Source organism: Apium graveolens, chromosome 5, assembly GCF_009905375.1.
Source record: "Apium graveolens cultivar Ventura chromosome 5, ASM990537v1, whole genome shotgun sequence".
NCBI lineage: Eukaryota > Viridiplantae > Streptophyta > Magnoliopsida > Apiales > Apiaceae > Apium > Apium graveolens.
Window position 1 is genome coordinate 27,636,403 of NC_133651.1, and position 13,060 is coordinate 27,649,462.

Consider the following 13,060-nt stretch of genomic DNA (forward strand, 5'->3'; position numbering starts at 1 on the left):
TGTGCTGGACCGCTACCAGGCCTCTTACGCGTTGATGGACTGCCACCCAGCCACTTACACTTTGATAGACCGTACCCCGGTCTGTCGCTTATGCCGACTCAATTAAATGGACTTACTTCCCGAATGTTGGGCAAGTAATCAAATTGTTTTCTCAAAACAGCAACCTCTTTGCGAATATAAAATACACCATAGAGCCGGATCCCTCAGATTTTTGAGCGAGTATTCAAGTCCCCTTCGAAAGGAAGATCTTAAATTTGAAAACGAGTTTTGGGATTCGCTCTAACTTTTTGAAATCATTTTGAAGACTCGAAAACATTTTTAAGAATGTTTGGAGTAATGCTGATTTAATAAAATAAATCAGTCCCAATATATTAGAAAATATCTAAATATTATTATTTAAATAATATTCCCATAAGGATAATCCTTATAAAAATAATTGAAGTAAAAGTTTTAAGACTCATACTTGAAATGAATAATAAATAACCAAAGATATACTTATACTAAAGTACGATCTTTATTTGAATAATCGAAAATGAGTTTGATTATCGAAACATTATTCTTTAAAAAAATAAAGAATATTATTTAATAAAAGGAGCGGAGTCATAAGCTCTCGAATGAATAATCAAAATAATATTCATTAAATAAAATAAACGGAGTCATAAGTCCTCGAATGAATATTCAAAATAATATTCATTAATTAAAATAAAGTTATCGAATAAACCTTATTCGATTAATAGTTTTGGAAACTGTATCTATATATATATATAAATATATATATAATATACTCGGGAATATCGACTCCCGGTTTAGAAAATGTTCACCTTTGGGTCCCCTATACTAAGGGTATATGCAGCTACTACTTATCTCTAGCATAGGTATTATGCAACTTATAAGCATTTGAATCAACAATTAGATATCAAGATTACGAAACAGACATGCATATATACCATATCAGCATGGTCCAATATATCACAAAATTTGCTAATAACAATCATGCACTTATCACAAGATAATACATATACATATATTTACATCACAACAACAGTTAAGGGCCTTAACCAAGGTTTCGAAGAAAGGCGAGGGGTAATGGTTCGTTCGTGAAACGCCGTTACTTAAAACGGCCGTTTCTCCTAAACCGTACATCAGATTCAAGTAAAACACATATTAAAATGAAGCTCGTAACATGAACTATCTAAACATGGCAATGGTCAGAATCTTACAGTGAGTTCACGGGTCCTGAAGTTAAGAACAAAAACAGTCTAAGGTAAATCGGACATTACGACGGCTATGTTTACGCGATTACCAAATTTTAAACTACTCCAATCAATCCACAAATCAACCTACAATCAACATCACAACCAAACTCCATCCATACTTCATTACAACAGTCCCAACATCTCAAGATTTTCCAATTTATACTACCCCTAAACATGAACTAAAAGCTAAACTTAAGTTCATTAACCAATAATCCAAGATTTACAACTCAAACTCATTACAAATCCAACCAAACTCTAAATATACATGAATCATACTTCTCATGAACTATACCAATTATAACAAGCTCTAAACATTCAAAAGTAAGGCTAGGTTATGAGATTATACCTTCCTTGGTGAGTAGAAGTAACTAAGGAGCTTGAAACAACCCTTGAAAATCCTTACAAAAGCTATATTTAAACAAAAACACAAGATCAAAAATTTCAATATCTTGAAAACACTATTCACCCTCTTCTTCCATGAATTATTGGAAGAGATTGTGCAGGAAATGGAATCTTAGATTCATAGGATAGCTATATCTATGTATAAGGAACCTTGGATAATTACCTCACAATTTAACAATGCTTGGATCTTGGATTTTGATTTTCTTGTCTTTGAAAAAGTGAAGAAGCCGAGAGCTTCTTGCTTGTAAATGGGAGTGATTTGTGTTTTTTTGGTGTTATGATTTGTTTTGGCTTGGTTGCTATTGTTTTGTTTGTTAATTAACTTTTTACCATGGTTACAAATGAATGGCTCTCATTCAACCAACCAATCCCTCCACTTGTCATGCTTATGGCATCCTTCCTATGTCATCCAATTGCCACATGTCTTCTCCTTGTGGTGTGATGACATCATCATCTACTAACCTCTTTGATTAACCCCTAATTACTTGGGTAATGACCGCTTATCTGTTATACGGTTCGCTTAACTTTCGTTCTCGTTTATCGTTTGAGGGATCATATCCGGGATCTTATTACTTGGGTTCCCCTAAATCTTTCTGTATATTTTATATTTCTTTTATGATCCTCTCTTATAATCCTTGAATTTAAATCATTTTAATCATGTTACCTTATACTCAATTCTTTCTGTATCTGGTGGGTTTTCGGGAAAAAATCAAAGTGTTCGAATTTGGATTCTAACGATCTTTACATACACTTATATACCATATAGAGTACTAATAAGATCTCAAAATATCAATAAAAGAACCCCTACATAGTGTGACATGAAAAGTTTTCTTATTCAGCATAATCAGTAAAATCACTATTCATAAGGGTTACAAAAAGTCCAAAATTTTTGGGGTTATTACAGTACGGGTCAAACCGTAACCCGAATTGAAAAAGTTAAAACATGGAAAATGTCCGGAATTACCAGATTAGGTTTGAAAGGAGTTTTCGGAAGAGTTTCTGGTTGTAAAAACGTAAAAACGGTTGAGGTTGGACGATTTTCGGTTTTCTAAAATAGTTTCGTAATTATACGAAAAATAATTATTAAATCTGTAAATCATTATAAAATCATATAACGATCCAAAAATTACCAGAAAATACTATAATTATCTATACTTTATTCTGCACATATAAAAATTAAAATATTCAAATAATATCACATATAAACATCCCAACATCAATTCCAATTATCATATAATTCACTAAAATTCACATAAAATCACAAAAACAATTCCAAATAATTATAATAATAATATCTGAATATATGGTATATTACAACATAATTATACTTTATTAAGTTAATTATACTTTATTCACTTAATCACGTTGCGAAATTCCCAGTCGTTACATGTAGCAAACATGATATCTGGTCTACCAGCAGTTAAGTACAGCAAAGATCAAATCATTCCTCTATAGCTTGAGATATCTACACTCTTTCCCTTTTTATCTTCATCCAACTTTGTAGCTGTAGACATAGGTGTAGATGCAGGTGAACAATAAACCATACCAAACTTTTTTAATAATCCTTGACATACTTGGTTTGGCTGATGAAGATTCCATCACTTCTTTGACTGACTTGAAGTCCAAGAAAGTAACTCAATTCCCCCATCATACTCATTTCATATTCACTCTGCATAAGCTTGTGGAATCTTTGAAACGGCTTTTCATTTGTAGAATCAAAGATAATATCATCCACATAAATCTGAACTAGGATCATATCATCACCATGCTTTTTGTAGAAGAGAGACTTGTCTATTTTTCCTCTAGTGAATCCATGTTTGATTAAAAATTCTGACAGTGTGTTATACCAAACTCTAGGTGCTTGTTTTAGTCCATAGAGTGCTTTGAGTAACTTGTATACAAAATTTGGAAATTCTGGATCTTCAAAACTAGGTGGTTGTTGCACATAAGCTTCTTCTTCCAACTCACCATTAAGGAATGCACTCTTCACATCCATTTGATACACCATGAAGTTGGAGTGTGTAGCAAATGCAAGAAAGATCCTTATTGCTTCAAGTCTTGCAACTGGAGCAAAGGTCTCATCATAATCAATTCCTTCCTCCTGTGAGTAGTCATTTGTAACCAACCTTTGTTTCTGGTAACAATTCCATTTTCATCCATTTTGTTCTCGAACACCCACTTTGTTCCAATTATACTTATGTTTTTTGGTGCAAGAACCAATTTCCAAACTTTTTTCCTTTCAAACTGATTTAGCTCTTCTTGTATAGCAGATATCCAATCAGGATCGAGTAGAGCTTCTTCAGTTTTCTTTGGCTCAATTTGTGAAAGAAAACATGCATGAAGACATTCATTTACAGTTGCACTTCTAGTCCTCACTCCAGCATTGGGATCACCAATAATTGCATCTGCATTGTGACTTCTATCCCATTTCCTTGTGTGAGTTTATTGACTTGTGTTTATTTGCTTCTTCTTTATTATTGGTATAATTTCTAGAGTTTTCTTCTTTTTCTTCCCATGAGTTTGTGCTATCAAATTCAAGTATTTGAGATTAGTTTCCATTCTCATGATTCACTTGATCAGTAGACTCTTCATCAATTATGTGGTTTGTGTTGACTTCAGCTTCATCATCAAAATCACTATCAATGTTGAGATTTCCAAACTTTAGGGCTTCAGCTTCATTTTCACTAAGGCAATTCAAGCCTGAACATTTATAATCATCAAAAGTAACATTTGTGCTTTCCATAGTCTTCTTCTATTCAATCAAATAGACTTTGTATGCAGTTTTTTCCAATAAATATCCCAGAAAAATTGCCTCAAAAACTTTAGAGTCAAATTTTCCCACATATTCAGAGTTTTCCTTCAAAACATAGCACTTGTTTCCAAACACATGAAGATACTTCACAGTAGGATTTCTTTTAGACAGGATTGAGTACGGTGACTTGCCAAGATTCTTGTTAATGAGATATCTGTTTTGAGTATAGCATGCAGCATTCACAACTTCTTCCCAAAAACTTGTTGACAACTTTGCATCTTGTAGCATTGTTCTAGCAGCCTCTACTAGTGTTCTATTATTTCTCTTAACTACCCCATTTTGCTGAGGTGTTCTAGCAGCTGAGAACTCTTGAACAATGCCCTTTTCTTTGCAGAATTCAGTTAAGGTTGCATCCCTGAATTTTGTTCCATTATCACTCCTCAATCTTTTCACACAATTCTGATCTTCAGCCTACTTCTCAATCTTTTTTATGCGCTCAATTATGATGTGTGGAGTCTCATCCTTGGAGTGCATAAATTCTACCCATGTGTATCTTGAGTAGTCATCCACCAATTACAAGTGCATATCTTTTTCTTGAAATTGATAGGACATTAACTGGTCCAAATAAGTCCATGTGAATAAGTTGCAAAGATGCACTTATAGAATTTACAGTTTTACTCTTGTGACTTGATCTTTTCATTTTTCCCTTATGACAAGCATCACAAATTTCATCTTGAGCAAACTCCAGATTAGGCATGTCTCTCACTAACTTCTTTTTGACTAGAGTATTGAATGTCTTGAAATTCAAGTGAGATAGCTTCTTATGCCATAAATTGCTTTGCTCTACAGTTGCCTTGATGTAGAAGTAAAAAATTCCATCCTCATTTGCTGAGTCCAAGTCTGCAACAAATAAGCTTCCTTTCCTTGCTCCTTTCAGAGCAACTTCACCAATCTTTTTGCTGATGAAAATGCATTCTCCTTTGTCAAATGAGATTTTGAATCCCTTGTCTGCAAATTGACTAACACTAAGGAGATTTACTTAAAGACCAGCTATCAGTGCTACATCTTCAATGACAATATTTCCAGAAATTAATTTGCCATATCCCATTATGAAACCTTTGCTGTTATCTCCAAAAGTCATTAATGGGCCAGTCTTCTCCTAAAATTGTGATAGCAGGACCTTATCACCTATCATATGTCTTGAGCATCCACTATCTATGATCCATATGACTTTTTTCTTTTTATCCTACACACAATGAGGATTAAGTGTGTTAAGCAACCCAAGCAGTGTTTGGTACTTTCTTCTTATTAATAGAATGAGCAGAATCATAATGAGTTGTTTCAGAAAGAATAGTGTTCATTGACTGTTGTGCATTTTCCTTTTTTGATATAGACCTAAATTTTACTTCTTTGAGGTCTACTCTCAGCCTGTTGTAACTTTTAATCACTTTCAAGTTGCAAGGGATGCTATCAAACTTGTCACAGAATGAGTAGGGATCATTTGTATTTGCTTCATTGTACTTGCATGCTCCTTCTATGGCTTGCTAACAACCTTTTTACAAAGGTGAGTTAGATGATTTACTGAGCCATATTTTTGACACTGCTTTCTTGGAGCATCTGCAATAAATGCAAAGTTGTTGCTTTTTTTTCTCCCAATTTTCCCATTTCTATTCTTCTTCTTCTTTCTTGCATCTTCAGTCTTTACTTCCTTGACAGGTTTCTTGGAATCTTGGTTGACCATGGACTTCTTTTCAGCTTTGAAAGTTGAAGTTGTTTCTGCATTTTTCTTTTCATTATCTTCATCAGCAATTTATTGCTTTATAATCAACTCTTCTTCACTGAAATCTACTTCACATGCTTTGAACATAGGTGAACCAACCTTTCTCAGCATAGCTGGGACATCTTCATTTTTAGTTGCTTTTCCTTTACCACCTACAGCTTTCTTGTTGCTATTCAAAGCATCATAATCAAGACCAATAGCTATGTTAGCACATGGATTGTTTTTCTCATGGTACTGACCAACCAACTCAGATGCATTCCTGAAAGACTTCAACTTTACTTTATTCTTTTCCGGCTTCTCCCTCAATACAGCTTCAATTTCAGCAGCACACTTTAGCTTGTTTTCAGATATTCATTTTCTTGCTTGACTGACTCAAGATTCACAAGCAGTAGATCCAGCTTTTTCTTCTTATTCTCAAGCTTCTCATTAGCTTTTATTAGCCTACTGACTTCCTCAGTAGCTGCTACCAAGCTAGTGTGTATGTGAAACATCTCCATACTCATCTTTTCCACAGTCTCATTATATTGTGTAGCATTTAAATCAATAGTGGTTAGATTTGGTACCTTTGATTTTGATGTGGATTCTTCTCCATGCTCAAAAGCCATTAGTGCATAATTTCCAACTTCTTCATCATCATCATCAACATCAGTATCATCCCAACTTTTTCCTTCTGCAATATAAGCTTTTCCAGACTGTTTCATCAAGAGAGCTTCATGTTTTGCTTCCAGTTCCAATTAAGCTTTATCCTTCTTCACCTTTTTAGGCTTTCTGCATTCAGTAGCAAAGTATCCCAACTCATCACAATTGAAACACCTTATCTTTGATCTGTCCACAGATCCAGTTTTGTAGCCACCTTTGCTAACTGAATTGTACTGAGCTTTTGGTTTCCAATTGTTGTTGTTGGAAGATTGTCCTTTGCTTTTGAAAAACCTTGGCTTCTTGACTCTCATGTTGGAAAATTTCCTAGCCAAGTAAGCCATGGATTGATCCATTTTATCTAGCTCATCTAGGGTGTAATATTCATCTTCCTTCAGCTCCAATACAACTTGCTTCTGAGGTCCTTTGTTCTTTAGCTTGAATAGATGGAACCTGATCTTTTAGCTCATCTTCACTTTCTTCTCTGCCATTTACAATGAAAGCACTGGAACCATCAACAACATGTCCATGATGTGCTTTTAAAGAATTTCTCTGTAGCATTTCAAGTTCATATGTTTTCAAGATTCCATATAGAACTTCCAAAGTCATTCTGCTTAAATCTATTCTTTCTCTTATAGCCGATATTTTCTGTTCAAGATGGTCAGGAAGAGCTAGCAGGAACTTTAGGTTAACCTCCTCAGTATCATAATATTTATCATGTAGCTGCAAGTCATTTAACAATTTATTGAACCTCTCAAAAACTTCAGTAATTCCTTCTTTTGGTTTAGCCATAAACCCCTCATACTATAAAACTAGAATCCTCCTTTGGTTTGACCTAACTTCCTCTGTAACTTCACATAGAATTTCTATCTTTTCCCGGATCAATTTGACTGTGTCACAATTGACAATGTTATTGTACATTACATTGTCAAGTGACTCTATTAAGATCAACTGCAAGCCACTGTCCAGAGATACTTTTTCCTTTTCAGGTTCAGTGTATTCTGAAGGATATTTAGGAGCATAATGTGCTGGAATAACCATGTCTCCATCTGTAGATTCCTCAACTCTTATCATTGGGGTGAAAGGCCCTTTTTTGAGGATCTGAATGTATAAAGGGTTGGTCATTCTTATAAACAGCATCATTTTCTTTTTCCATAATATGTAGTTAGATCTGTCAAATGTAGGGATTTCGATATTACTGAGCTTCTGTGTATTCATTCTTCCAAGATCTTTAATCTGTTTGCTTTCAGATTTTGCTCTGATACCACTTGTTAGGTAATGAATACAACACAGGGGGTGAATGTGTTTTAGATTATTTTTAAGATTTTGAACTATTATGGATATGGTAAACAAAGTAATCTAACTTGTAGAGATAATATATCTTAACAAAAATAATAAAACATGCACATTAACACACTATCTTCAAAACTCACTTAATTTTATATTAAAATCAAGTATGTCTTGCTATAAATTTCTGGGTTCTTTTTGATAAAGAACTCAGCTCCTTTCTTGAGAGAGTTACAAGAATTTTTAGAACTTTTTGTTACACTAAAACAAAGCATCCAGTGTTTACTTTATAGGATAGTATACACAAGTTTTACACAGCATGCAATAGCTTGTACTAAACCCTACTTTAAGTTAACTAAAACTTTCTATTTCTGGCTTAGTGTATCTTTGCAAATCGTGCATGTCTGTGACTATACTTTGTCAGTTAATCTTGGATTTTGATCTTGTACTCTTCAAGCTGCTTTTTGTAGACTTTTCAAATCAGTGATTGATTTGTTTGTTGATTGATAATCTTGGATATTTAACTGGTCTGCATCTTGTGCTTTGAGTTTCATATCGATATCTCTAGTTTGTTATACAGAGAACTCGACATCTCGATAAGTATAATGGCTTATCGAGATCTCTTATTACTCTATAGTTGTTTTGACTTATCGAAGTCTCTGAGTTCTCTATAAGAGAATTTTTCTTGTCGAGTCTCTGAATTTTTGTATGTAGAAAAGACTTGTTGATATCTCGGTAGACATATTGACTTATCGATATCTCTTAGATCTCTAATGAGAATTTAACTTGTCGATATCTCCAATCTTCACATATTCAATTTGACTTTTTGATATCTCTAAGTTCTCTATTGCAAAAGTGAATTGTCGATATCTCCAATCTTCATATCTTCATTTGACTTGTTGATATCTCTGAGACTTCTCTATAAGCTATTTTGACTTGTCGGTAAGTCATTCTGGAGTTCTCGAGTGACTTCTCTATAAGCCTTAATCTGTGACTTGTAGATTTCTTGACTTAAAATGTTTTTCTCAAAAAAGATTTATTCAACTCCAAGCTTCTTCACAATGTCTCTGAGGCATGATCTTCATGATTTTTTTCCAGAGTTTATTCTTAGACTTGAGACTGTTTATAGAAAAATACTCCAGTATAATCTATTTACACTTTTACAGACTTAAGTGATACAATACAAAATATAAACTTAGATTATCTTACAACTTACTAAGGGCTGTCAATTTGACTTAGTCTTGTTATAGTACAGGCATGTCTTGCACAATATATATTCACCAAGCCTCTCTGTGAAGCTACTTTCACAAGATTGGTGAATAATTGGGAATGATATCAGGACATTTCTCAAACTTGGATAATTAAGAAATAACTACTGATAGTTAGAATATGGTATATTATTATTATGTATCAGTACTAGCTAAATACCGATTATTGTGTTAAATTTTGATGCCATGGAAGCATGCAATTAACTTCTATTAATTTCATCCAATAGCTACATGTTAAACTCTGATTATGTGTATAAATTCCGATATTGGTCAAAATTGTTTTGACTGATAGATCCTGACAGTAGTTGTTAAATTCTGATATTGGTCAAACTTGTGTTTTCTGATAAATCCTGATAGTAGTTGATTAAATACTGATAATGGTCAAACTCTGATTGACTATTATATTCTGATGTTAATTTTTGAACTTATTCAAATATTGTTTTAATCAGTATTTTAATTACAGGTTTGAAGTTATCAGCAAGTGGGTAAATAATTATTATTTGCTTACTTACAGTAACTAATGACGTGCATATTTGAAAAAAATGATTGAGTATCTGTCTTTATTTTAGGAATAGGAGATTAGAAAAGAGACTTTACTTTTGTATGTCTAGATACGCGTAAGATCATGCATACTGTAACTCCCCCAAATCCGGGGTCAAGGGATTTGGTCGTCACTATGAAACCTCAATCCAAAATAACCTGTTAAATCAAATAATAAATGCCAGCGGAAGATATTTAACATAAATGACCCCAACTAATCCAAGATCTTTTAAGGTTACAGTTCTAGAAACAAGAAATCCAAATTCCACAAATAAATTTTTTTCACTTTCTTTTAAAACTCTTTTCAATAAATACAACTCAAAACTAAACCCACTAGTATAACTTCGAAATGAAGTATACTAGGCCCAAATAAAATATACAACTATAATATAATATAATATAAATAACTTTACACAATAAAACTTACACTAGTCCGCAAACCCTGGACCAACCACCTTTCAAGAGCTTCTTCTTTGCTTCCTCGAATTATGCAGCTAAGCAGCGCAAGCTAATCCTCACTGGAGGTTAAATTTAAAAACAGGCAAGTATGAGCGGAAGAAATGCTCAGCAAGATCATTATAGCATATATAGGGTCTTTTGATATAAAACCGATATCTGCATTAGAGCAGAACATTAAAAATCATAATTGCTGAATTATAAACTCTTTTTGATATTTTCAAGCGAAAGGCTTCGGCAATACTTTGAATCTTGACGAGAATAAAACTCGTAAAACATTGTTTACGGAAATATCGTAAACCACAATAACATGAAACAATGATTATGGATTGAATCATAAACTTTACTCAAAACTCAACTCTTGATATTAATACTTATTTTGTTGTCATATCAAATTAGATATCTATACGAACTTTGATGCTCACAACACCCATACTGAAGTCAACATCAATCATCTATACTAATACCACCTTTGATATTTAACAACAACGTAAGTATCCATAAAACCTGTAACTGAATCAAAGCCACAATTCACTTTTAATCCAAAACAGAATCAGTACTTTTAATCCAAAAAAATCAGTTGATAAATTATTTATTCTATGAATATCAAAAATGATATGATAATTTAGATTAGGATCATCCTCCGACGGACGTACTATCACATGCTGATCAGCCCGTGTGATAGCACAAGGTCATGATTCATAGAAACGTGACCCCAAAAACACGAGTACTCAAACAAAAAGGCATAACTAGCCTGTGGCAAAATGGTGTCATAATATTCATATGGCACTTAGAAATAGCCCTCCGCTGGACCGTCCGTCCCGGTCACTTACGCAATTATGATCCAATCTTAAAACCTTTTATTGAAATGGGGTCATGATACTCGACACCCGAAATAATTTTATTCCCCCAATTCTTGGGTAGGAATATTCGCAACCAAATCACTTTTCTCAAAATCCAAAGCATTTATAAATCCGATAATTGGATAAGTAAAATCACTTAACTATTCTGAACATTTTATAACAGATGAGTATTTGCATAAACATAATTATTTAATCCAGCGATATGTAAAACATCTATCTATCTTGAACTGAGAATAGGGAAAGCAATACTTGCATAATAAGGTTTAAAATAGATATCACTTGAACAATAAGTGATGATAGGGATACTTGCATAATATGAATCAAATTAAACGTCACTTGAATGATAAGTGAGGTTAGGGTACTTGCCTTTGGGTTTTTAGCAGTTAGTCACACTCACAAACACGCATCTATTCTGACATTCTGTCTCAAAGCATCACCGTCTTGCTTTTCAACACCTTACTGATATGCTGCTCCTGCGATTGCTAGAAGCCAGATATCCACTTCCATTCCATCTCACTCTTTATCCAACACCTTGTCCTGATCAACTCGAATGATCCGCATCTATAATTAAAATATAGAACTTTAATTGTCTAAACGATAATCACTCGACGAACTACGCGTCAAAACCCTATTGTCTACCCATACGACAACCCGCATATAAAGAAGACAGTCAAACACAAGACCATTGACCCACGTATGCACATAATTCACGTAGCACGTAAACACATAACTCACGTATCACATAATTCATATCACATATGACTCGGTTCGTCAAAAAGTTCGACTCGATAAGTTTAAAACTAAAATCAGGTCAAAAATATGATTTATCGATAAATAATCGACTCGGAATAACTTGTAAAACAAGCGACCTTTCGAAACAAAATGATTTGGGTCTCGAAAGTATTTTTAATAAAAGCGGAATATTTTTCTGAGTCTGTACGCGTTCGTTTCATATTAAACGGATGAACGGTTAATTTATTATGAATAAAATAAGAATAAATCAATTAATAAATATATTAATTGATTTTTAAATACTCAAATATAATTTTTAAAAACTCAAGATAATTTTTATGAATTATTTGAATTAATTATAAATAATTTACATTTATTTAACTATTTATAATTAAAATTAATTGATTAATGATTTAATCAATTAATTAAACTCATAAATAATTAACTAAAATAAATTATAAATAATTAAAACAAATTTTGATTTTTTTTTTTTTTTTTTTTTTTGAAAATAATAAGGTAAAATAATTTTTAGGAATTAAAATAATTCAGTTAATTATTAAAATAATTAACCAAATTAATCTTGGAGATTAAAATGATTTTTAGGAATTAAAATTGAATTTTGAATTATTTTAAAACAGAAAATTCCCAGAAACAGAATTACTATTGGGAATTAGGGATTATGAGGATCAAACCCGGGTTGGAATTAAACCAACCGGGTCGGGTTTGGGGCAAATCGGGCCACGCCAAGAACTGGCCGGATGGTTCGCAGAAACCGGTGACCGGCGGCGTTTCCGGCCAGTCCCCGACGTCGTCAAAACCATCCCATTTCGTCATGACTTTGCTTCCGGGATGATTCGAATCGGTTCGTAATTGTGTCATCAACACAGACACAGGAACTATGCACACAAACAACCCGGAAATCGATAATTCCGGTCGATTAACCATCACAAACCGGCGAACTTCGTCGGTTTTCCAACGAGCTAACAAATATCAACCAAACTCGACGAACTTGGTATGAAATCGAAGCATAGAACATGGAGAATCCGCTCATAACAATCTAAACAACAAACAATCAATCATAGAATCCA